We start from the raw sequence: 25150 nt of genomic DNA, 5'->3' as shown, positions 1-25150 counted from the left end.
CTTCTAGTATTCCTATGATGCACATGTTGTTGCATTTGATGTTATCCCACAGGTCTTTTAAACCATTTTCATTGTTTTCTTTTTTGTTTGTTTTGTTTTTCTTTTTTCTTTTTGTTGTTCCACTTGGGTGATCTCTGCTAACTTGTCTTCTAAATCACTGATTCGATCCTCTGCCTCATCTAACCTGCTGGTAATTCCTGCAAGTGTGTTCTTTATTTCAGTTATTGTATTCTTTAGTTCTAACTGGTTGTTATTTATGATTTCTCTATCCGTCTTTATGTTGTCACTAAGCTCCTTAAACATTGTTATCATCAGTGTTCTGAACTTTGTCTCTGATAAGTTGGTTACCTGGATTTCATTTGGTTCCAATTCTGGAGGTTTTGTCTGTTCTTTATTTGGGATATGTTTCTTTGTTTCCCCATTCTGGATGATGCTCTGTGTTTATTTCGATGTATTAGGTAGATCCCCTAGGGCTCTCCATCTTTTCCGGGTTGTCTTATGTAGTGTGTGTCTTTATATTTGACTTGTACCACTTCCCTATTCTCCTGTGCATGTGCCCCAGAGGTGACCCTTGTGTTGTGTGTATTGTCCTGTTGAAGTTGAACTTAATTGCTTTTGGCTTATCAGTAGGTGGGATTGACTCCTAGGCTGACTAGTTGTGAGAATTGGCTATGTCCACAGTGGATGAGCTGCTTGCTGTGTGAGAGTTGACCACTCAGATGAGGCTTGGCCCGTATGGGCTATTGTGCCTGTAGAGAATTCCCTCTGGGTGTGTCACTTGTAGGTCAAACACAGTAATGCTCTGGTTTGGTCTGGAGTTGGCCTCTGGGTATGTTGAATCTTGTGCCTCTTGGGCTGCGCCCTGGTGTAGGGCAATTTCAGGACAAAACAAATCAATAAGCACAATAACAGGAACAACAAGAAAGAAAAAAACCAAATACACTCACATGTAAAAACAACCGATAACCAACACTCAACACAGGCAAAAATATCAAAAAAACAAACAAACAAACAAAAACAATACAGAAAAATGGAGAGGAAAAGTAGGGCAATGAAAATAAAAAAGAAAAGGAGAGAGAAAGGGAAATATAGATACACACACACACACACACATGCATATGCTAAAAATTTAGTAATACTAAACAAAAACAAACAAAAAAAGCAACTCCAGTCTTGGCTTAAGCCCACTAAGCTATCTCCATGTTTTCCTCTTCTGTACAAAGACTCCTCTTCATCTTGTGGAGGCAGAGCCAGCCACCTGGCACCCAGAATGACCTGGCACTGCAGTTCTACTGTGTTTCCCTGAAAATAAGACCTCACTGGAAAATAAGCCATAGCATGATTTTTCAGGATGCTCATAATATAAAATAAGCCCTACCAGATTTCCCTGAAAATAAGACTGGGTCTTATATTAATTTTTGCTCCAAACAATGCATTAGGACTTATTTTATATTACGTGCATCCTGAAAAATCATGCTACGGATCGTTTTCCGGGGAGGTCTTATTTTCGGGAAACATGGTAGATGAGTGGGGTTATGGGGAGTAGTTGGTAGTTTTTACAAGTTGATGCAGTTTTTGCTCTTGCCTGCACATAGGCGTGCTGAAAGCACCACAGCCAGCCACTGGGAGGTGGGCTTATTTCCTGTGCCCAGGTCTCCTGAGACTTAGGGCACTTCTTCTGTCGGGGGCTGTGGAGAGGACTAGATTTCTGAACTGCTGAAAGCCCAGAGCTGCCTCTGCCACCTGCAGGTGACCCCTGCGTGTGTCTCCACGGATGTAATTGCCCTGCTGCAAGCAGCCTAGAAAAGATGGGGGCTGAGAGGGAAGGAGTCTTCTGTCTCCGTATCTGGACTCTTCCCTAGGTAACAGCTGCAAACCAGCTTTTTCCAGGTCCTGAGCATTACAGCTCCTCTGTAATCTGATACTACTCCTCAATTCAGGGACCAGCTTGAGACTCTTCGAATAATCCTCATGCAAGTCTCTTAGCTGTTCTGTGTGAGGAGCAGAGAGTTCTTTGATGGGTTATAGATGTTCAATTTGTGGTAAGTTCCAGAGGAGAACTTAAGAAACCCAGCTCACTGCCGCCATTCCTATGACATCACTCTAGATTCCATTAGCATTTTAGTGAAGGTTCTCTCATTTTTTGCCTATATCAGGAGTTCCATCTCTATGTTTAACTGTATTATGTGTATCTCTGTCTCCATTTTTATCTTGATTTCAGTTTCTATAGCTGCCCCTTACTCTATATCTAGTTGCAAAAATGCAGCTGTACCATTTCTCTATTTGAATTTTCCATGAGGCAATATTTCAAAAACACTTGAAAACGTTTCAAAACATACTTCAAAAAATATTTCAAAATCATTTTTCATGACAGTTATAGATTATCCTGGAAGTAATATTTTAAAATTGTTACTTATTTACCATATCCTTCATTATTTGTTACTTATATCGTTTCCAAATTATGTTATTATAAATAACAGCAATTAATATTTTAATATACATATTTTTCATATATTGTTGATAATTTCCTTCAATGTATTTACTTAAGATGTTAAGGTGTTAGAGCCATATTGAGTTTTGTGATAATGTCATTGTGTGCTCAAAAATTACTGTCACCATATTCTGACACCAATAGATGGCTTAATTTTATTTTTTAAACATTTATTAAAGACAATGTAAAATGTATCAGTAATTTAAAATTGCATTTTACTAATACTTATAAGGTTAACTGTTTTTATATATTTCTTTGCAACTTGTATTTCTTTTACAAATTTATTTATACTGTACATTTTAAAATTAAGATGTTTACAGGGTGGCGGGTTAGCTCAGTTGGTTAGAGTATGGTGCTAACCAAGGTGCAAACCAAGGTTGCTGGTTTGATCCCCACATGGGCCACTGTGAGCTGCACCCTCCACAGCTAGATTGAAACAACTACTTGACTTGGAGCTGATGGGTCCTGGAAAAACACACTTAAAATAAGTAAAAGTCAAAAAAAAAAAAAAAAAAAAAAAAAAGATGTTTAGTCCCCTTTTATTGATTTTTAAGAGTTCCTTATAGTAAATAATCTGGTATTTTTTTACATTTATTCTATAAATATTTTGGTAATTCATATTTCTTTTACATACATTTTTTTTCTTAATGGAGAATATTTTACATTTGACTATTTCATATACCATTTATTTTGATATATGAAGGTATACTGTATTAATTTCCAGTTAGACACTTATCCTAAAATTGTTTATTTATAAATCACTCATAATAATTTAATTCTGGCCCAAGGGTATTCAGACTAAATTTCTGGTTCTAGCTTTCATTAACTGTAAAATTATACTGTTGTGAAGATCAAATCAATCAGTGCACGTATGAGGTATGATCACAAAATACAGGGAATGTTTAAATTAAAAAAAATTATTACAGTAAAAGACACATTGCCATTAATCCCCCTCAAAATACTCCCCCTCGCTTTGAACACACTTATCCCATCATTTTTGCCACTTTCTGAAGCAGTTCTGGAAGTCCTCTTTCAAGAGTGTCTTTAGTTGCACTGTCATGGCTGCCTCAATGTCCTGTATTGATTCAAAACATTTTCATTTCATGTTCATTTTGACTTTGGGGAAGTCACAGTGCCGGATCCAGTGAATAAAGTGGATGAGGACACACCATAATGTTTTTATTTGACAGAAACTGCTGTACAGGAAGCAATGTGTGACATGGAGCGTTATGATGGAGGATGAAGTAAAGACACAAAAGAGGACTTCCAGAACTTCTCAGAAAGTGTCAAGAATGATGGCATAAGTGTGTTCAAAGTGAGTGGGAGTATTTTGAGAGGGATTGAAGGCAATGTGTCTTTTACCATGATAATTTTTTTTTTAAATTTAAACATTCCCCGTATTTTGTGATCACACCTCATATATATCCCAAACTCATTATTTTCTTTCCTTCATAGCACTTACCATTGCCAGAATTTATTTTATTTCTTTAGTCTGCAAGGCTTCATTATCTGCCTCTTTCTAGTTATTTATTGCTTTGTAATAAAACACCCTCAAATTTGTAACTTAAACCATAATTTGTTAGTATATTTTACATTTCTGTGGGTTGACTGGGCTGAGCAGCATGGTGCTTGCTTAGGGATTGTCACCAAATAAAGTTATTTGAAGACTCCATTAGGCAGCATGTCCAAGATGGCTTATTCATAGGGCTGGAGAAGCTGGTTGTCATTTGGGAGCTCAGCCACATTCCATTCATAGTTCGTGTCACCATCTCTTTCCATTGATTATGCAAGTCAACAAGACTAAAATCAAAGGGAATGGAGTTACTTTCTGCCTCTCGTTAACAAGAGCAGCAAAAAATTTGTGGCTGTGTTTAATTTGCCAACTCCTTGATGACAGTGTGGGGACAGAACCAGGAGTGCAGTTTCCAGGCTTTCGCCCTCACGTGGAAAGGTGCTCACTTCGGGTAGTAAATGGCTATCAACTGTGATTGGATGGCCATCAGCTGTGGCTAGTTGGCCGTCAGCTGTAACCAGTGAGCCACTGGCCACTGATACAACTGCCGTGGCTACGCTAGCAAAAATGGGGTCTAGCAAGATGGTGGCTGAGCTAGCAAGAGCGGACTGTAGCTAGCAAGGGGTCGGTTGGCAGGCAGAAAAGCAGACAGCAGGTCACACGTCATGTGAACCCAGCTTCCAGGGAGACTACAGTGGTATGATTCCCCTACCTATGGCTCCGTGGGTGTTCCTTTTTGGCCTTGCCATATCCTGCATTCTTATGTGGGGAGTGGGAAATGAGACCCCGCATGACACCCTGCATGACACAGAGCATCTGTCTTTTAACTGCTGATTCTCAAACACCTAAAACATTAGTTGGGGTTCTCCAAATGTATGTCTTATTATTGTCCCAGTTACATTCTATTAATCTATTCATTCTTGTGCCAGTACCTTATATTTAAAATAACTCAATCCCACTTCTTAGTATATATCCAGCAGAATTGAAATCATGATCTTAAAAAGATACCTTCATACCCATGTTCATTTCACCATTATTCTAAATTGCCAAGATATAGAAACAACTTAAAAATCTATCTACACACAAATGAATAAAAACATGTGGTATATACGTACAGTTGAATACTATTTAGCTTTAAAAAAAGAAAAAAGCCTACCATTTGTGACAACATGGACCTGGAAAACATTATGATAAGTAAAATAAATCAGTCACAGAACAAATACTGTATGATTTCTCTTACATGCAGTATCTGAAATAGTCAAACTTACGGAAGCAGAAAATAGATTGGTGTTTGCCAGAGGATAGCGAGAGGGGTATTGGGGAGTCATTCAGTGGGTATAATGTTATAATTATATAAGATAAATAGGTTCTGAGGATCTGCTGTACAACATAGTACCTATCATTAATACATAGTACACTTAAAATTTTGTTAACAGTATAAATCTTATGTTAAGTGTATTACAAAAGAAAAGGCAGAAAGAAACTTGGAAGTGATGGATATGTTTATTACTTTGATTGTGGTGAAGGTATCATGGGCATATGCATAGTTCCAAACTCATCAAATTGTATGGATTAAAGATGTGCTGTTTTTTTTTGTGTGTGTGTGTGTGTGTGTGTGTGTGTGTGTGTGACTTATACCTCAATAAAACTATAAAATACTCTAGTAATATGTTTAGTAAAATACTAAAATAACATATTTTAGTACCTGCCAGGGTTGTGTATATGTTTTACTGGCTTACATGAACATAATACTAAAGAGAGGCTCTTTACTTCAATCTGTATCTTATTTTGAGAATACTTTGTTGTTACAGGTGTTAGAGATGAGAAAAAAGTAGTATTTTTCAATCCAGCAAGTTCTGGGTTGTATATGACCTCAAAATTCTGTTTACCAACTTATTTTTGAGCTCATCTTACTTTTAGTTTATATGTTTTGCAGCTAAAAGGGCAAGGCCCAAGCTGTCAACATTCTGTTTTCCCTGGAGTTCTCCTTGTGCAATTCCAAAAATTCATTAGATACATTTTCAGTCTTCTAAGTAACCTCACGTGAGGGTTTTACCAAATATTTCATCACTACAAAACACATGTCTCCAATTTCTCATCCTACTAAAACAGTTCCCTTGACATTTTCCCAGCCTCTTCTGCCTCCTCAGAGCCTGCTGCATGTTGCAATGGCAATCCCAGATACTTTAGGATTTTATAATGGCAGTCCCCCTTTTCTGGTACCAATTTCTGCATCAATCAGCTCTTACTACAAACCATAAAAACTGAGACTCATTATTTAACTCATAAGTTTGCAGATAAGCCGTGGGGGAAGGCTCATCTCAGCTGGATCTGTTTCCTGAACCAGCAAGCTAGCCATTTTATGGTGAAAGCACAGGTGTTGCATACATACTTTTCTAGCCTTTCCTCAGGTTATTCCTCTTAATACCTCACTGGCCAAAACACATCCCAGGGCTAAATTCAAAGCCATGAGGCAGGGGACTATATCCACCTCTTTAGTGGGAGGGGCTGCAAAATCCAATGGTACCAAGGATGTAAATATATAAATTAGTACAATCTAAGAAAACTTGCCCCCTGGATGGCTGCTGCAGTTTATTTCATTTCATCCTTACATTGAAGGTACAAATCTTTGGCATTTTGTCTTTATGAATATCGAATATCTAGAAAGAGCATAAAATGTACTAGGAAATAAATACATACAATGATTTCAGAGTATTAATGCATTCAAAGATATTGTCAATAAGGATTAACAAGTACTTTGGCAGCATTGATTGGTTATTGAGTGCATGTATTAAGACATGAACTGCCCAGGTTCAAATCTCATCTGTCTTCCACTTACAAAGCTCACCACTTTTTAGCTGTTATTACACATTTCTTATACTTTGTCTCCATTTCCTCTAAGTAAAATATAATTATGATGGTATATAGATCATAGGGACTTCATTAGGATTAAATGAGTTAATATACATAAAATGTATATAATAGTACCAGCTTTAGCAAAAGCCACTCTGAGAAAGAGCTATTTCAGTTGATAGTTGAATAACAAAACAAAATCAGCTAAAAAGATATGTGTAAGAACATTCTAGGCCAAAGGTGCAGCAATATAAAGGCTCAAGGATAAAGATCTTGACATCCTTGAGGGACAGGAACAAAGTCATTCCTTCACTTGTGTACTTCAAGCATTTCTTCAATGTGGATAATGATCAATGCTTCATTATCAGACTTACCATTTTTAATTTTTTTTTAATCTTGTGCTTTTAAAAATAATTCTTACAAAAAATGTTTATTTTGGTATCTTTAGTCTCTTCACAGCATAGTATTTTGAAACTTAGAATTATCATATTTTCCTTAATGCGTCACCTTTTTTCTTTGTTAATCAAAATGAAGAATATCACTCTTCAGATCTCCCAGACTAATAATTCTTGGTGTTTCCTTTGATTTCTCAGCACTGTAATCTCATTTATCCGTTAGCCACCAGGCTTTATAGATTTCCTTGTGAGGTATCTAAATTACTACTTCTTTTCCTAGTATCTTTATCTACCATACTAATCCAGCTCATAATCATTCATGATCTGCCTGTCTCCTCGCTCATTTTAGTCAATGTCTAAGGGGAAGTTAGGGTACTACTTACAACTGTCTTGTCCTGCTACAGCAACTGTCACTTCCCACGGTGCTATCTCTATTCTTGCTTACTTAGCATTTCCACCAATACTAAGAGAAAAGAATGTTATAGTGCAGAATCTTCAGTTTGGCAACAGAATCTTCAGTGTTTCCATTAATAATTTTTTAAACCAGTTACTTCGCATATCAAAGGCTGAATGTCTTCATCTTTAAAATGGCAGAGGAAGTTATATTTTATTCATTCATTTTTCAAACCACTTATCCATTCAAACATACTTATATTAAATAAATATTTATTTATTGCTCACCAAGTTCCAGGGACTCAACCATAAGCAAATAATACAAAAGTTAAAAAAAGAAAAACAAAGTATGAGCCTCATCTGTGAGGAGTACTAATCTCACCTCTCATATTTTTGTGTTTCTAATTAAAGCAATGAAACAGAAGACAAATACAGTAATAGTTCAAGAAAAGTTTGTTATTAACAGATGAAACCTAAATGGACTTGTGGAAATCAGAGTTTCCTTGGACATCCATTTAGAACTTTATTTTTTGTCCATCTAAAAGTTGAGACTAAAAAAAAAAAATGAGTATTTTCTGAAATGGCTGATCTTAATTTTCTGTTTGTTGGATTAAAAGATTAAAATTTATAAATTATGGCTTTTCCTAAATTATTTCCATGAAACAATTTTATAGGAAACACTAAAGAAAGGATCATTGGGGGTTCTTAATTTTTAGGTTTGGCAATAACTAAGAGAAGCTTTGCTTAAACAATTAAGTCATTTTAGTCCTCGCTAATGCATACTTTAACTAAATTGACAGTAATGAAGGTAATACAACACAAATATAACATTACAGTGGATTTAATGTTCTCTACCTTTAATACCATTTAGATTGGGATAATTAAACCTGGCGTATTTATTAAAGTAAAAAACACATCAATTTAAGATTACTCTTTAATGAATTTATTTGGTAGTAAAATCATATGCATTAAATATTTATAACAGTTTATGAATCTGTTTTATTCCCTTAAATATAGTAATGAATTTTTAATACTAAACAAATGCTCTATTTTATTTCTTTTTTCAATGTGTGTGTGTGTATGTGTGTCTGTTTGTTTTAGTTTATCATGTGAGGACAGTGCTAATGTTTACAATTGATTTTAACAGTATTTATAACTCATAAAAGCATTAAGGCAAATTTATATATATATATAAATATATACTATATATAAATATATTACTATTTAAAATAGTAAATCCTATCCTATCTTCCCAAACTTCTTTAAGACTAAATGGAAGGAGGATTTAAAATGGATCTAATATATTTATAGGCCAAAGGCAAGAAAAGTTATGTCCTCAAATGCTCTGTCTTCAGTGGAAAGCTTTCTTGCTTTTAAGGATTAAGAGATTCATGAAATCTTCATTTCCCTTTGCTAGTCTCACATTTATGCTGCAAAACAGAATTCTTTGAAAGTAAGAGTTTATGAAGTATTTGGCTAAAATCTACATGACATTTTGCAATAAAATCATGAAATAATCTGTTTCTAGGCGAACTTGTTTGAACTACAGAGGATTCTTCCATAACACCATGCTTTGGGCACGGATTCAGGTATCACAGGACTGCTTGTCATAAACGTGGCCCTCTGTGACTACTGACTATTTCTGTCTTTTCTCTTTTGTTCTCCATACTTAGGCCCAGCAATGTTAATACATAATTTTTATTTTTATTATTTATGTTTCTATTTTGTGAATTGCTTCTAAAATTGCATATTCATTTGCCGCATCACATTTTCCTCTCCTTAGTTAGGAAATGTGTTCTGTTTTGTTAAATATTGTTGACACTGAAGACAAGTCTTTCCAAGGATAGCGATCCAGGTAAATGATAAATCAAGGTCTAAATTTCTTTGTTTTACTTTATGTTCTCTTTTAACACAATAAATTTTATTAGATATCAATTTATCAGTGAAAGAAAATTAAGTCATTTGTATTATTTTTAGAACTCTTTTCTTTAAATGGAATATGTACATTATATAGTTTTCCCGCTTTAATAATAGTAATTGCCTTGCAAGTTACAGAACACTTTTGTATATATGAACCGTTCAATGGTGATTCCTGTACAGAAGGTAACTTGCGAAAGTCTATAACTAAGCTATATAAGTTTATTTTTTATAAAGAATATAAAGAACACTAATAATAATAGCAACAACAATATGATTATTTTCTTAGGTAGATATTTTTGCATCTCTTTAGAGTCTGTTAATTCATTATATGCTTAATTCTGAAGAGGCTCAAGAATTAATTATGCTATGGATTGAAATTCATAGCAATCATGACTGATTTGTTGCAATGGTATAAATACAAATAATAGTGAATGCTCTCTACCAGTATGTTTGTTTATACTTTACATTTACTTCACTTCCTCTGCTCCTACTGTTCCTTCTTGAATCCCCTCCAGTCATGCTATTTTCCTCTTCTCCTACCAGTAATGCCCTTGTCAAGGTCATTATTGATATCCATGGTGATAAATCTAATCTAGTGGTTAGTCTCAATGTTCACCTTACTTGATTTATAAGCAGCAATGGCATTTTGACTGCTCCTTCCTCTTATAACAACTTTTCAGTGGACTTCTAAAACAAAACTCTTGGTTTCTTAGCTATCTCAGTGGCCACACCTTTTAATTTGCTCTGTGGGTTTCCCCTTTTCTTCTTGATTTATTAATGATAGAATGCTCCAGAATTAATAATGCCTTTAAAACTCTACTCTTTGCTATCTGCATTCTTTCTTGGTGACCTCAAAGAGTCTCTTGCTTGAAATATTATTTGTACTCTCAAAAGTCCAAATCTATCTCCATATCTCTCACCCTGAATCGCAGACAGAGATATACAGCTGCCAACACAACTCCACTTGCACTTGAAATAGATGTCTCAAACTTAGTATGTCCTGATCTTTTCCCAAAAACTTTCTTCCTCTTTACTGTTAATGGCAACTCCTTCCTTTCAGTTTTAAACATCCATACTTCTTTCACTTCTCAGTTCTTCCTACATTCCAAATGCAATTATTCAGGAAATACTGATGGATCAGCAAATATATTTAGAATCCAACTACTTCGCATGCTACCACCTCCGTCCAAGCCATTATTATGCCCTATCTGCAGTTCCCCAGCAGCTTCCAAATTTTTGTTTATAAAAAGTCAATTTTTAAAACAGTAACGTCCATGATCTTGTTTTATCAGGATAATGTTAACTGCCAGCTGACCTCAGTCCCGCAGCTCAAAATCTTCCAAAGTCACTCTTAATTCCCTAAGAGAATAAGCCAGTGTTTTTATAAAAGCCAACAAGACCCTACATGATGTGAAGTATGCTGAGGCTCTTGCTTCAATTTATATTACTTTTATTTCCCCCTCTTCCTGCTCACTGCTTCCTAAAATCCTATTGACTCTGCCAACCATGGTCCCTCCTCAGAGCCCACACTGGTAGTTCCCTATGTCTGGAATGCTCTTCCCTAGGTATCCCTACAAGTCTCAATCCCTTAACATTTTTGCTGCGATGTTCATCTATAGTCAAATATTTCCATGCTGCTGACTGTGGCATTCAACTTTACTCCAAGAGCTCAGTGTTCCAGAAAGGAAGTTTTGGAAAGCATATGTACATTTTTCTGTATTTTTGTGTTTATCATTTATTTTAATAAAATGTACCACCTTAATTGTATTTATTTAAAAATATAAATACTATAATTATTTTCTGTGGATTTTTGACACATTTTGGAGAACAAACTTGAAATCAATTAACGCAGTGAAAAGGTTAATTAAGTCAAATTGTGAAGATGCTCTCTCTCTCTTAGTTTGTTCAGGTAGCTATTACAAGTACCATAAACTAGAAGTCTTATAAACCACAGGAATTTATAATTCACAGTTCTAGATTCTGGAAGTCCAAAATCAGGGTGTTAACATGGTTGGGTTCTGTGAGGGCCCTTTTCTGTCCAGATTGCAGAAAAGGGTTGCATACTGCCCAGACTGCATTGTGTACTCACATGCCAACAAGAAGATGAGGAAACTCTTTAGGTCTTTTTCATAGGGCAGTTCTTGCATTCCTGAGGGCTCCACCTTCAAGAGCTAGTCAACTCCCAAAGGTCCCACCTCCCAGTGTCATCACATGATGGGTTACGATTTCAACATATGAATTTTGGAGGGGCACAAAGAGAAATTGAACATAGGTAGGACTGTCAGGAAGCCACTGAAATAATCAAGGCTAAAAATAAAGAAGGTTCACTTAAGAAAAGATAGCAGAATTGAAAAGAGAGTGTTGATTTTTAGATGCTGTGCAATACATTATACATCATTTCTTAGTTTGGTCTACAGGGTCCAGATAGGAGAGGAAAAATCAAGTTAACCTCCATAAAGGACGATCATGTTGGGTTTTGCTTGTAATGTGTAAATCTTGTGTCTATTATAGGGACTTGCTCATAGTTCACTCTCCAATAAATATTTGATAAATAAATGACCATATCAATTTTAACACACTCTTAAGTTTTCATAAAATAAAACAGGTCGAGTTAAGTCATAAATAATAGAGATACTCTCTTGTGTCACTAGGACTCTAAATGTGATATGAGAAGCAGTAGGTACTTAGCAGCCCTTATGAATAATGGTGAAAATTCTTTACTAATTTTCTCTTTAGATTGAATATGATAAACAATCTGAAGCCGTGAGGTTGAAGAACATCCTAAAATACTCTAACACTGAAATTTATCACACCACTTTGACTGCTTTGTTGAAAGGAGTGTGAATGTGATCCCGACCATTATTTACCTTAATGATTCAGGAATTGATTACCCACTCTGTACACAGCCTATTTCTTTATTTTCTATCTACAGGGACTTTGGTACGGGGGCCGTTTCCCTTCTCTGTGATACAGGCACCAATGCCAGGCTCAGCGAATGGCTGCTGCTTTAACACTTCAGCGGAGGAGATGGCTACCCTGAGATTTGGGCATTGTAAGTGCCATTCATTTTTCTTCCTTTCCCAGGTTTTAATTAGCATTGGTGATTTAAGGCTGACTACATTTTTCATCCAAGTTTTTCTTTCAAGTCACTGATCAATAATTCGTTAATGAAGCTAGAAAAAGAGAATGGAGCATTATTAAATGTCCACTACCACTCCCCAAAGCAAACAAATAAGCCAGTTGCTGCTCTGAAGAAATCACTCAGCTAGCTAAAATCATGCAGTTGCTACGAGAAGGATAATTGATTTAGTTGGGAGGGTGCAACATCCCTACATATTAAATTCAATACATGATATTAAAAAGATTGCTTTAATGGCTATTAATATTTTCATTATCATTTTCAATTTTACTCATGAAATGTCATACAATCTTAATATAATTTCCAAGCTATAGTTCATCTTAAGAACCATTGACTCAACCTTCTCTAAATAGAGTTCTTTAGAAGGCCATTACATATTGAATCTCCAAAGGAACAGAACAGTGTGTGATGCATAGCCTCAGTATTCATGCAGAGACTAGAGAAGGTCATTTGCACTTATGTGCCAGACATTTCAAAAATAAAGCGAAAACGTGTTCTCAGTGCACAGTGCAGGGCACTGGCCACTAGGTGGCAGAAACGCTCCTTCAGCTCTTCCGCTTCTGGTGTGGGCTGTAATTAGGTCAGTGTAAGTTAAAGTAGGGCTGAGAGATGAATAAAGTAGATTTTCTCCTCTGGAACACACTGCAGTTTAATTTCACTTCTTTCTACATTGGGCGATGAAGGTGGATTTAACTTTTAAAGGCAAAGAGACAAACCTCTGCCAGGATAAATGAAAAGACAGGCAGGGCAACTGACACGAAACATAAAAGAAAGGAAATGCTTTCTGGCTGTTTCCTAATTTTGATATCGGGTCATCATCAGAAATCATTTTCAGAGGTAAAATGCAATATGTATTATATAAGGAGGGCGGGTGACTACTGCAGCCTAAGGGGCATGCTTGTTGGGTGTTGCTGTTAAAATTTTCTCCTACTGGGAGCATTAAATAAAATAAAACCAATTCCTTGAAGCTGTTTTTCTAATTTTGCCAACAGCCAGAAGCATTTAATCTGAGGGGAAAACTCCACACCCCAACACAGATTTCCCTTTCCTGCTGAATGAATTACTAAGGAGGGAAGTTGTCCTGAAGGTGAAAGTTGAAACTGAGTGTTCTATTCAATGTTGCATGTTATGGGCACTGGGGAGAACAGGAACACCTCAAAAATAGGGATCAGGCTATGTGTGTTATGTAGCCATATCAGGTGTGTATCAGGCCACAAGCAAGTAGCTTCATTTTCAGAGTATCAGTGGGCACTGGTCACTTAGGTGAGAAACGGTAAGGAAAGGAGAACAATTATAGGAAAATCTCTCCCAAATTGCTGATCATCGAAGGTGCAAAATCAGAAATTTTCTTTTTTTTTGAGATAAATAAAGGCAAATAAGATATAATAAGAACAGGCATCAATAGTAAGTTTTCCTGATTCTAAATTCTCTAGAGGTTGAGAGCATTCATCTAATTTAGATTGTATTTTGATTGTATTTTTTTTAATTACTGGTCATGTCACAGGTAATGGAAACTCACAGAAGGGGTGATTGGCAGCACAGAGGCTGCTACAGTGTTCTTTGAGGGCATAAGCTAAGTGCATAGACAAGCGGCTCAGATATACTAAGATTCTTGAAATAATTTTTGGATTTTATGAAAAATGTTTAGGTTTGGGCTTGAGAGTACTTTCTCCTGACACCTCTTTGATATTGCCCGGCTGCTAATGTCTTTGTGTTTGTTACCCAAAGATGTGTTCAAACATATCCTGTTTGTGCAGGCTGTTTTCCATCTGTAGCCACAGATGATAGGACCACAGACTTTGTGTGCAATTCGGTGTTCTTATGTTTGCCTACGAATCATAGACAATCACATTAAAGCTATGTGCAAACATGATACATGACTAAATTCTCTATTCTTGAAATGGTGTTCTGTGTATGTCTCAATATTGAAAGAAAGGAATATGGAAGGGAAGAGAGCAGAGAGGAAGAAGGCAAAGACTAAAAACATGAAAAAAGAGACTCTTGAAATCTTGTTTCAAGGGCACATTCACTGGTAGCTTCTCATTCCGGATATACTAACAGCTTCATTTGCTGACAGACAATGGTCAGATATGGGATAACTAAATACTGTACTTCTTGATGGGATTAGAAGCAGAAAAGACAGTCAATGAATTGTAATTTATAAACACAGTGGGCTGATGCCTGATATATATCTCATGAATCAGATAGAAATTTTATCCTGGTTTGGAATTTGGAAACAAATGTTGAAAATGATTCAGTTAATCAAAATTTGTTGAAAGGATGCAGTGTAACTAAACAAGTAAACACACACACACACACACACACACACACACACACACACACAGAGGTTGGGTTTTAATTGAAACATTTTATTAGAAACCCTCATTTCTTTGCTTAAAATTTGTAAAATCAGCTTTTTTTGGGCTTTTTTTGTGTGCTTATTTTAGCATGTAATTCCAAAATGAATTTTGAGCAGCAAATACTTTGTGGGTATTTTTGTGAGCTTTATGAGACTAGTCTAACTATTCACTCTTTTTAAAAAAATAAAGCATAATCTCACCAAGTCTATAAGTCAGAAATATTTGGAAGCAGCACGAGCAATCATTGGATGTAATATAGACAAGACTAAATTATTTCTTCCATCAACTCAATGTCAGAGAGAGCCCTTTGTGCCAGACAGTGTCAATGGAACCAGGAAACAAATTTCCAAAGTCAAAATATTTAGTCCTCAGTTCTACACCCTCTCCATGTTAAACAACCTCTTTTCTTTCTTTCTTTCTTTTTTTTTTTTAATGAATACCGCGAAGTTCCTTAATCTGACCACTGTCCCAACATGCAACAGCCAAAACCACACTGCCATGACAAACCTCTATGTTCTTTTATCTCCATCTTGAATTCTTAGTCCTACTGATCTTCGGCCCACCTTTCACTCTCTCTCGACAGTCACTATTATGGTGATTTATGCCTTACCCGGCTAGTTTCTGTTTCCAATCAATCCAGCCTCTATTTTTGTTCATGAAACAGCATTGACAGTTGCGATGTTCTATTTCTGACCCTGTTGGAAGGAAACAGGGAGGGGGCTTTTGGGACAGTGTTTATAAAGTCTACAGTAGTGTACAGTAAGTCCTAAGTATTCACTCTCACTCAGCACTCACTCACTGACTCAACCAGAGCAACTCCCAGGCCGACAAACTCCATTCATGATAAGTGCCCTGGTGTGTACCAGTTTTTTTTATTTTTATGCTGTGTTTTTACTGTACCTTTTCTATGTTTAGATACACAAATACCAGTGTGTTATAACTGCCTACAGTATTCAGTACAGTAATAATCTGTACAGGTTTGTAGCCCAGAAATAATAGGCTATATACCATATGGCCTGGCTGTGTGGCAGGCTATCCCATCTAGGTTTCTATAAGTGCACTCTATGATGTTCGCACAATGACAGAATCACTCAATAGTGATTTCTTGGAATATATCCCCTTTGTTAAGAGAGACATGGCTGTAAAATCTTCATTATAATTAGATGTGTATGCCATTTGATTATAATGGGAAACTTCTGTTACTTACTGGTAGATGAAAATTTTCATGATTGATCAAAATTACAAAATGTTGTCTTCTAAAGAAAACAATTATTGAATAATCTAGGTTTTTATTACGTTATAGAGTGTTTTATGGGTATATTTTAATGTACTCATAACCATGCATATATTTTCGCAAATTTTTAATAACTATATTTATATTTTTAGAGTGATACATATATATTTCATTACAATGAGGCTCTTTTAAATTTCTCTTTTTATTCAAAGCTTATTATAAAAGGCACAAATAATAAATATACGGTTTGACGGATTGTCATGTACTGAACCCACCTAGGTAATCATCATCCAGTCAAGACACAATCACACCTTAAGCTCCATCCTACTCCTTTCCAGTAAATATTCACTAACCTAATGGTAGTCTCCTAACTTCATAGACTAGCTTTGTCTGGTTTGGAATTTTATATAATTGGAATGATACAGTATGTAATTTTAGGAGTTTTGTTTCTTTCACTCAATATTTTATTTGTGTGGTTCAACTAGGTTGTTGTGTGTAGCTGTAGTTGTAGTAGCTGTAGATTATTGATTATCACTGCTGTATAGTGTTCCATTGAATAAATATATTGCAAATTATTTATTCATTTTATGTCAATAGTTATATTCCAGTTTGGGACTATTAAAGATAATGCTGCTCTGAACATTCTTAGACTTGTCCTCTGTAAAGCTTATACATGCTTATATTTCAAAAGCTTACATATGAAAGTGCTGGATAAATATGTACATTTCCATTTTTGACATACTGAAAAAATTTAAAATGGACCCATAAACTCACAGTCTTATTAGTGGTGTATAAATTTTAAAATTAGTCTATGTCTTTGTCACCACTTGTTATAATCTATCTTTTATTTTAAGCATTCTGGTTTTTCCAATCTTTCCATAGAAATAGTGGTCAAACCAGGAGATGTTTACAACCATATAAATAATAGAAACAGTTGACTCAAAATAGGTTACTTGTTTTGTTTTAATTGGTTAGCCATTTTCTTTTTTTTTTTTTTTTTCATTTAATTTTCTTTAGTATTTCATTGTGACTACAAAAGGAAGAGTATAATTTTTCATTATATAGGGAATTAGAAAAGATCTGAAATGGAAAAAGGCAGTGTTTGACCTTATGACCTTCAATATGTGAACAGAGAGTTAAAGAGCAAATATACAATCCCCTTGGAATTAAATTAATCACTATTAAAAGAAAAATAAGTTGTAACATAAAGTCTAAAAAACTGTTGATTATGCCTCTACCACTTGTGTTGAATTCAGCCCCAAGAGTGAAGTCAGCATGAAGAATGTTAAAACATTTCCCAATCATGAGACAAGAAAATGTTTCCCAAGAGATTCTGGGAACTAGAATTCAACCTCAAAATCATATAGCCTGCAGAATGTGTCCAAATTCAAATGTGTCTCATTCTACCAAATTAATTAAAACAATCTTTTTCTTATATGAAATATAAATTGAGGTTTCTTATATGAAATCATTAAAAGGCAATCTGAATTCTATAATTGAAACTATTCCCTTTATTTTCTAGCGTGATCAATCAATTTTGTGTATTTTCTAGAGATTATTTTAGAGCCAAAAATAGGCATTTATAAAGCTATTCTGCATGCCAAAATAGTTCTCTCCAGTCATTTATTGGCAAAAGATGTTACAATACTCATGAATGATGTAAATTATGTTTTGTCTCTTTTATGAGTACAATTATTTGATTAATAAAAAGTTTTGATTATTAGACTATTAGAGCAAAATTTTAATATATATGTTAAGAGAGCTTTTGGCAAGTTATTTTGGAAATAATTCAAACCTCTTCCTTCCAGTTGATTCATTGTATATTATAGAAATATAGTCAAAGTCCAATATTAAGTAATTAAATTCCCAATGTCCCATGTCCCATAAGTTAAATAACATTTATCAGAATTTATTACATTTGACTTTTACTGTGAAAAGTGCTATCCATGTGAAGGATACTCTTTGCTGAGGAAATGATATTAACTTTATAAATGGTCTGTGTCATACCTAAAACAATTGGACTTTCATTTATTTAATGCCAGTTTCTATTGCTCTGAAGAATTGTGTATCATTTTATTACTTTACCAAAATTATTTAAGATATTTAGATATGTCAATACTTTGTATACTCAGCTATCTTACGTATTTTGAAAATTGGAAATTACAGTGAGGATTCATGGAAACACAGTGAATCTTGGAAAACTGCTATAAAGCTATGAGAAAAGGTTTTTGTTCGTTTGTTTGTTTTTTGGTAAAGATTTTAGGAAAGTTGTAAATAACGACGTATTTATATTAGCCCTTACAGATTCAATCAAGGAGCAAATATCAAGTGCTCTGTGTGGGAAGTAATGATCTTAGTTGGTCCTTTCAGCTTTATCTAAATCCACAGTTTAAAATCACTGTCAGTTTCAATACCTTACAAAAAATAGATTTATAACATAAAATAATTGTGAAGAAAAATTACTGATTCACGTCATACAAGATATGACAAATAAATTCATGAACTCATCCTAGAAAAAGTGCTACATACCTCATTGCTGAATATCACTATAGTCACCTTCAAAGTACTCCCTTTGGGAAGTTATGCACTGATGCCAGTGCCTAGTCCACTCTTCAAAACCATTTTGGAACTCTTTCTGGAATGACCATTAAAGTTGTGGTCATATTACCCTTGATGTCCTGAATGTCATCAAAATGTCTTCCTTTCAATGTTTCCTTTATCTTCTAGTAAAGAAAAGTCATTGGGGGCCAGATCAGGTAAGAAGGGAGGGTGTTCCAATAGTTATTTGTTTACTGGCTAAAAACTCCCTCACAGACAGTGCCATGTGAGCTGGTGCATTGTCATGATGCAAGAGCCATGAATTGTTGGCAAAAAGTTCAGGTCGTCTAACTTTTTCATACAGCCTTTTCAGCACTTCCAAATAGTAAACGTGGTTAACTGTTTGCCCAGTTGGTACAAATTCATAATGAATAATCACTCTGACATCAAAAAAGGTTAGCAACATCGTTGCAACAAGTTTGCAAACTTAATTGTCCGACCTCGTATCTTCTAAATAAGTAAGGAAAATTTCAATAGTTTTCTCATATTTCTGCTCCTGTGTTTTCTTTTGATAACATGTCCAGTATCAGGAGACAGAACTTTTCATCGTTCAGTAACTTAGTGCTTTATTGGATGCTATGTTTAATTAAGAATACATAAACTTTTGAAATGGAGAGAAAATGATTTTTTGCCCTACAAATTCTTACAATGCAAATGATTATCAGAATGTGTGTGTGTGTGTGTGTGTGTGTGTGTGTGTGTGTGTGTAAAACGAAGGTGAAGCAGCAGGGGGCAAAGGGCCTAAAGAAAACAATCTGTTATAAAAGAAAAACATCAAAGGTTTGGAAATTATCAACTATTTTATCCAAAAAGCAAAAGTGCATTTCATGCTTTTATTATCCATTTCCTTTCGTCTTAGTATCTTTGCCATTTTTATACATAAAATATTGCAGCTAGAAATTACTGATTGAAGGAACACATTATTGACCGTTGAAATTTCAGGAATTTGATTCTCCTATTTCAATGAAGTGTGGTCACTGTAACGAATGTCTCCTATGTAGGTTTCAGTGTTCCCTCGAGATTAGAAAAACTTTGGCAGGCAAACATCAAATGAAATCTGATACGCAGGCAGTCAGAATCTTGTCTGACCTTCACTCTCACATGGCCATGATAATTATTAAACAATTAGGCCATTGTTTTTTCAACAAAGCATTTTCATAAAAGTTCAAGTTTATTGCATATCTATGATGGCCTAACTTTATTTATCAATGACATTTTGGTTTTCATATTTTTTAGCAAATTTTGGTCATATTCTGGGCTATCACAGTTAATTTTCTCTCTCTCTCTCTCTCTCTCTCTCTCTCTCTCTCTCTCTCTCTCATGGTAAATTGTTACAATTAGAGATGTCTGTCATTACAGAAGAAATAGAATCAGCATTTCAAACTTCTCAGAGTTCTTCTAGATTGACTAAAAACACAAGCTCAAGAGGTCAGTTCAGTTAATTCAGTCAGTGTTTCACCCTCTCATACATTTCTATAAGCTCTGAAGCAAGTATTTTATGTTATGGGGTATTAGAAACTAGAACCAATACAAGTACATGCTGTAGTATTATGGAAAACCAATTATGTTAGAAAAATATGGAAATATTAGTTTGCACCAAGTATTAATATAGTATGTAAGAATGAAATGTGCTATACTACTCAGTTCCAGCTAAGATTTCACGATTCCCGATAATGTGTTCACTCTGCATCATAGATTGGAGAAATTCAAATAAAAAGTTTGCAAGCCACTAATCTGTAAACATTTTTATTTGATACTAAAATACTGAGGATTAAAGAAATATAAATCCCAAATACAGTGTTTGATATATTCTTATATGTACTTGCATTAGTATTTCGGTTTAATCCATTGTGGGGACAGAGCCAGGAGTGCAGTTTCCAGGCTCTCGGCCTTACGTGGAAAGGTGCTGGCTCAGGTAGTAAAGGGCTGTCAACTGTGATTGGATGGCTATCAGCTGTCGCTAGTTGGCTGTCAGCTGTAACCAGTGGGCCATTGGCCACTAATATAACTGCCGTGGCTACACAAGCAGAAAAAATGGGGGCTAGCAAGAAGATGGAAGATGGTCGCTGAGCTAGCAAGAGCGGATTGCAGTTAGCAAGTGGGAGTTGGTCGGTTGGCAGAAAAGCGGACAGCAGGTCTCATGTCATGTGAATCCAGCCTCCAGTGAGACTATAGTGGTATGACTTCCCTACCTATGGCTCCGTGGGTGTTCCTTTTTGGCCTCACCATGTCCTGCGTTCTTACGTGGGGAGTGGGACCAGAGACCCCGCAGGCCGCCCCACATGACATCCATCAACTTTTTTCCTGCTTTTAATATTAATTTAAAAATACACTGAGAGAAAGCATTGCTTAAGAGGGAGATATGTAATGAATTTGTGTCTGAAATCAAGGTTTACTCATTTTTTACCTTAATTTTAAAAATAAGAAAGATAATGTTTAAAAAATAAAGTTTCATCTAGATGAGAGCAAAATTATGTAAAAATCGTAGGAATTTTCAGTATTAGATACCAGTGGAATTGTAAGTAAAAGTGTGCTTGAAAACTGAATAACTGAAATTCTGTTAATAGGCCATTTGTTAGATGCACATACCACCTCATACAACACCCAGGCAGCACATTAGAGGTTCTTTTTTTCCCCCCATAGTGACGCTTCCTATTCAAACATGGCTATAGGTTTATTTTTGCTGGGGTGACACTGGTTAATAAAATTATATAGATTTCAAGTGTACAATTCTATAATACATCATCTATATATTGCATTGTATGTTCACCACCCAAAGTCAATTCTTGCAGGAGAGGGTAAAACAGCCACTCAGCAGTGAGATTCCAGTCCAAGCTACTGTTTTGATAGCATAGTCTGTAGGTGAAGTTTATGCATTGAATCATGAGATTCTCCGGTGTTTTAACCCACAGAGTTCCCAGAACTTTGGCAATTTAGCTTAAGGTGTTAAAACCTCTAATATGGGAAAAGTCTTTGGGAAACCTGAAACACACCAGGAGCTAAAACCTATAGATGCTGACATCTGGGAATCTCCAATGAAATGGCTCATTCAGATCGCACTGCAGTGAAGTTCACATTTGACAAGCCCCACTTAGGCACATAGAGCTTCTGATAACTTTTGCTCAGACCTTTTCCATACAGTGTTAAAGAAAACACGTCTAAGGAAAAATAAAAGCATATCTTTTGAAAGTTTATTCCAGATTTTAAAAATATTTTTATGATAATTTAAGTAGCACTATTTAAAAAAAAATTACATTCTAACTGCTTCTAATGTACAGAAATACAACTAATATTTATGAGTTATATCCAGAAATTTTGATGCATTTATTCTATCTAAAAATTTCATATGCATGTTATTAAATCTTTGCACTAACATTTAAATAGTTTTGTTTTCTTCTTTTCCTATTATTCTTTTGTTTTATTTTTTTAATGTTTTGCTTATGTTCTTATTTGCAGATTAACTTATAAATTTAGAATTTTTATCTGCTCTTTGTAACTTGAAATTTTTATAAGTACAAAGTATCCCTCCTTTACATGTATTTTTTTTTCTTATTATCAACTTTGATATTGGTATAGCCACACAATCCTTTTTTTGGGGGAGGGAGTATAATGTTTAGTTCTCTTAATTTTTAGCTTTCTGTCCCTTTACAAATTAAATGTATCTGCTATAGACTGTGCACAGCTATTTTATTTCCGGCCATTTTGAGAACCTTTATTTTTAATTGAAGTATTTGGCTTATTTGACTGTGATGTCATTATTGATATTTTGGGGTTTAAATCTACCAAAATATTAGTCCTTTCTATTTGTCCTTTCTAGTCTATGTTTCTTTTTGCTTCTGTCCATTTTCTTTATCATTTTCTCCTATTTTTTAAAGCATATTTTAAATCTTTCTAGTGTATCCTCTGTGTTATACCTTCTCTTTTCTATTTTCCACTATGTTTCTTTCTTATTTCATTCTGTATTTTTTTTCAATCTATTTTCTAGTGTACTAACTTATTTTTCCCCTTCAGTTATCTAATCTGCTATTATATACATCCATTTAGTTTTTAATTGGGTATTGTTATTTTTGTCTATGATTTCCATTTTATTATTTTTATAGTTTTTTTTCCTGCTCAAACCACCCTCATTTTCTTTCTTATGTCCTTGAACAAGTAAGCAGTGTTACTTAAAAGCTGTTACAATTAACTTTAAAATAGAAATTCTTTGAGAATCAGTATCTATAATTCATTCTACTGTTTTACTTTAATATTATTTTTCCTATGTATGCTAGGCTGTACTTAATCTGTGTTATGCCGGTTATTGTGTTTGAAAATTTGTTTGTAGAATCAGAATGCAAATGAGAATGATGCACTTTTCCTCCAGAGAGGATTTTCTTTAACTTCAGCCAAGCAATAGCAATCTGGGATTATTGCAATTTCATTTCATGGACTGTAATGATTCAAATCTGAGCTACAATCTCTGCTAGGACCTACCTATTTAAGATTTATACTAGCTCATAGTTTTCATTCAGTGTCTTCCATACTGTAATTCCTGCCCTTTCCTCCCCTGTAGCCTTAAAAATCCATCAAGATAAAATTCAGTTTCTTAGCCTGTTAAGATACTCTTCTGAGATAGTCAGGTAGCCGCAAAGGAAAAACAGCCAAAAATACCGGGCTCATTTTTTAGAATGGCTGTTCTTTCCCAAATCCTGACCCACTAAGTTGTGTTATATTTTAAGTTGTGAAATGCCTTCAAGTTTATTTTCATATTTCATATAATTATTCCCTTTGTCCTCAGTGAATGGGTTGGTCTGAAACATCTAATTTCAGCTTATTTCTACTCACTTAAACATGAGTGGACAGCCAAGGATGATAGGAGAGTAAAGGAAACGAACATAAAAGAAAGGGTATTAAACAAGTGATTAAAAATATCTTAGAGGAAGCTGAACAAGGAAAGAAAAGAAGAGTAACATTTTCAAAGAATCATGAAGGTGTAATAATAAAAGATCATTCAGGAAACAAACAAAAACAGCTATTTTAAAGTAAATTTGTAGTTACAAAATCAAAAATTAATAGAAGTGAAAAACGAAGTTAAAAAAATCTCACAGAAAGGTATCAAAAGACAGAGAGAAGAAAACAGAAAGACAAACAAGAAAATTATATATTGATCAAGAATATAAAAATGTAGAAAAATAAATCAGGAAAAAAATGGAGAGTGGGGGAAAATAATTTAAAAAATAACAATTCAACTTCTGTTTCAGCTTAGATTTGCAGAATGCTGGAAACAGGTTCACTTATAAACTTAGAACAAAAACAAAACTGGATACACTGAAAGCAAGCAGTTTCTATATCATCCATCACTGAGTTCACAGGGCAAACAACCTGAAATTGGGAAGTGAGCCATGAGAGACACCTGAAGGGAAGAACAGAAATTTGATTACCTGGGACAAATGCCAGTGAATGACATAGTATTAACCAAAATGTAGATTCAACTAGCAATTATTGATGAATTGCTAAAGGCCGAGGATGGACTAACGCGAAAGTGTAAAGCCACTGGGGAGACAGATATAGTGGGGTTCACATACACTTTCAGGCTTTTTTCTTCAGTGCCCTCCCTCTCATTGATCTCCAGGTGTTCACAAGGAAGATGAAAGGGGGCCACAGAAAGCTATTGCCTTGGTGCTAACTGTAGGAGTGGCATAGCAGTCATCTCCAAAACTCTATCCAGAGCCACCTATCATCTCCCCTTATCTGTAGGGGAAGGTCATCAAAACCTGAACCTTGAGGGTACTAATGGAAACCTATTGCCACTTAGGGAGGGAAACAAAAGAAGAAGAAATAAAGTTATATTTCTTGGGGACTGACAGGGATATATGCTAGCCCCAGAATCACATCTTAAGTAAGTGGTCAATACATTATGAAGAGCCAACACTTCTGAGACCTAAATGTACAGTGCCTTCATAAGCCTTAGGCTTAAACAGAACATTAGAAAATTCCCCTCAGCCCGAGTCACAGAACCACGCTTAACAAGTATCGAATCATCAAATCAAAATAATAATGGGATACAGTTGGAGAGATCTCTAACAAACCAATTCTCTCTAGGGAACAGTGCAAATATAAACAAAACCTAAGTGCAGAACAAAATCAAGGTACATACACACATGCATGTGCACTCACACAATGTCTACTGGCCTGTATAACATGTTCAACTTTCAGCAAAAATTGTGAGGCATAAAAAAGACAAGAATAAGCATAATCTTAAGGAATAAAGCAAT

The 25150-nt window shown here is 35.0% G+C and overlaps 1 long non-coding RNA gene across 1 annotated transcript in view; it reads left to right on the top strand.

Annotated features, from left to right (window-relative positions):
• Window positions 1-12500: 12500 nt before the first annotated feature.
• The window catches only part of LOC141566993 (uncharacterized), a 650611-nt gene continuing 637961 nt past the window's right edge, over window positions 12501-25150 (top strand). The window contains exon 1 of the long non-coding RNA XR_012496957.1: window positions 12501-12617. This is a non-coding gene — a long non-coding RNA (uncharacterized LOC141566993). The remainder of the gene's footprint in view (window positions 12618-25150) is intronic.

This window comes from Rhinolophus sinicus, linkage group LG05 (genome assembly GCF_036562045.2).
Source record: "Rhinolophus sinicus isolate RSC01 linkage group LG05, ASM3656204v1, whole genome shotgun sequence".
Classification (NCBI taxonomy): Eukaryota; Metazoa; Chordata; class Mammalia; order Chiroptera; family Rhinolophidae; genus Rhinolophus; species Rhinolophus sinicus.
The sequence above is the reverse complement of the archived record's forward strand: the minus strand, read 5'-3'. Positions and strand labels throughout refer to the sequence as shown.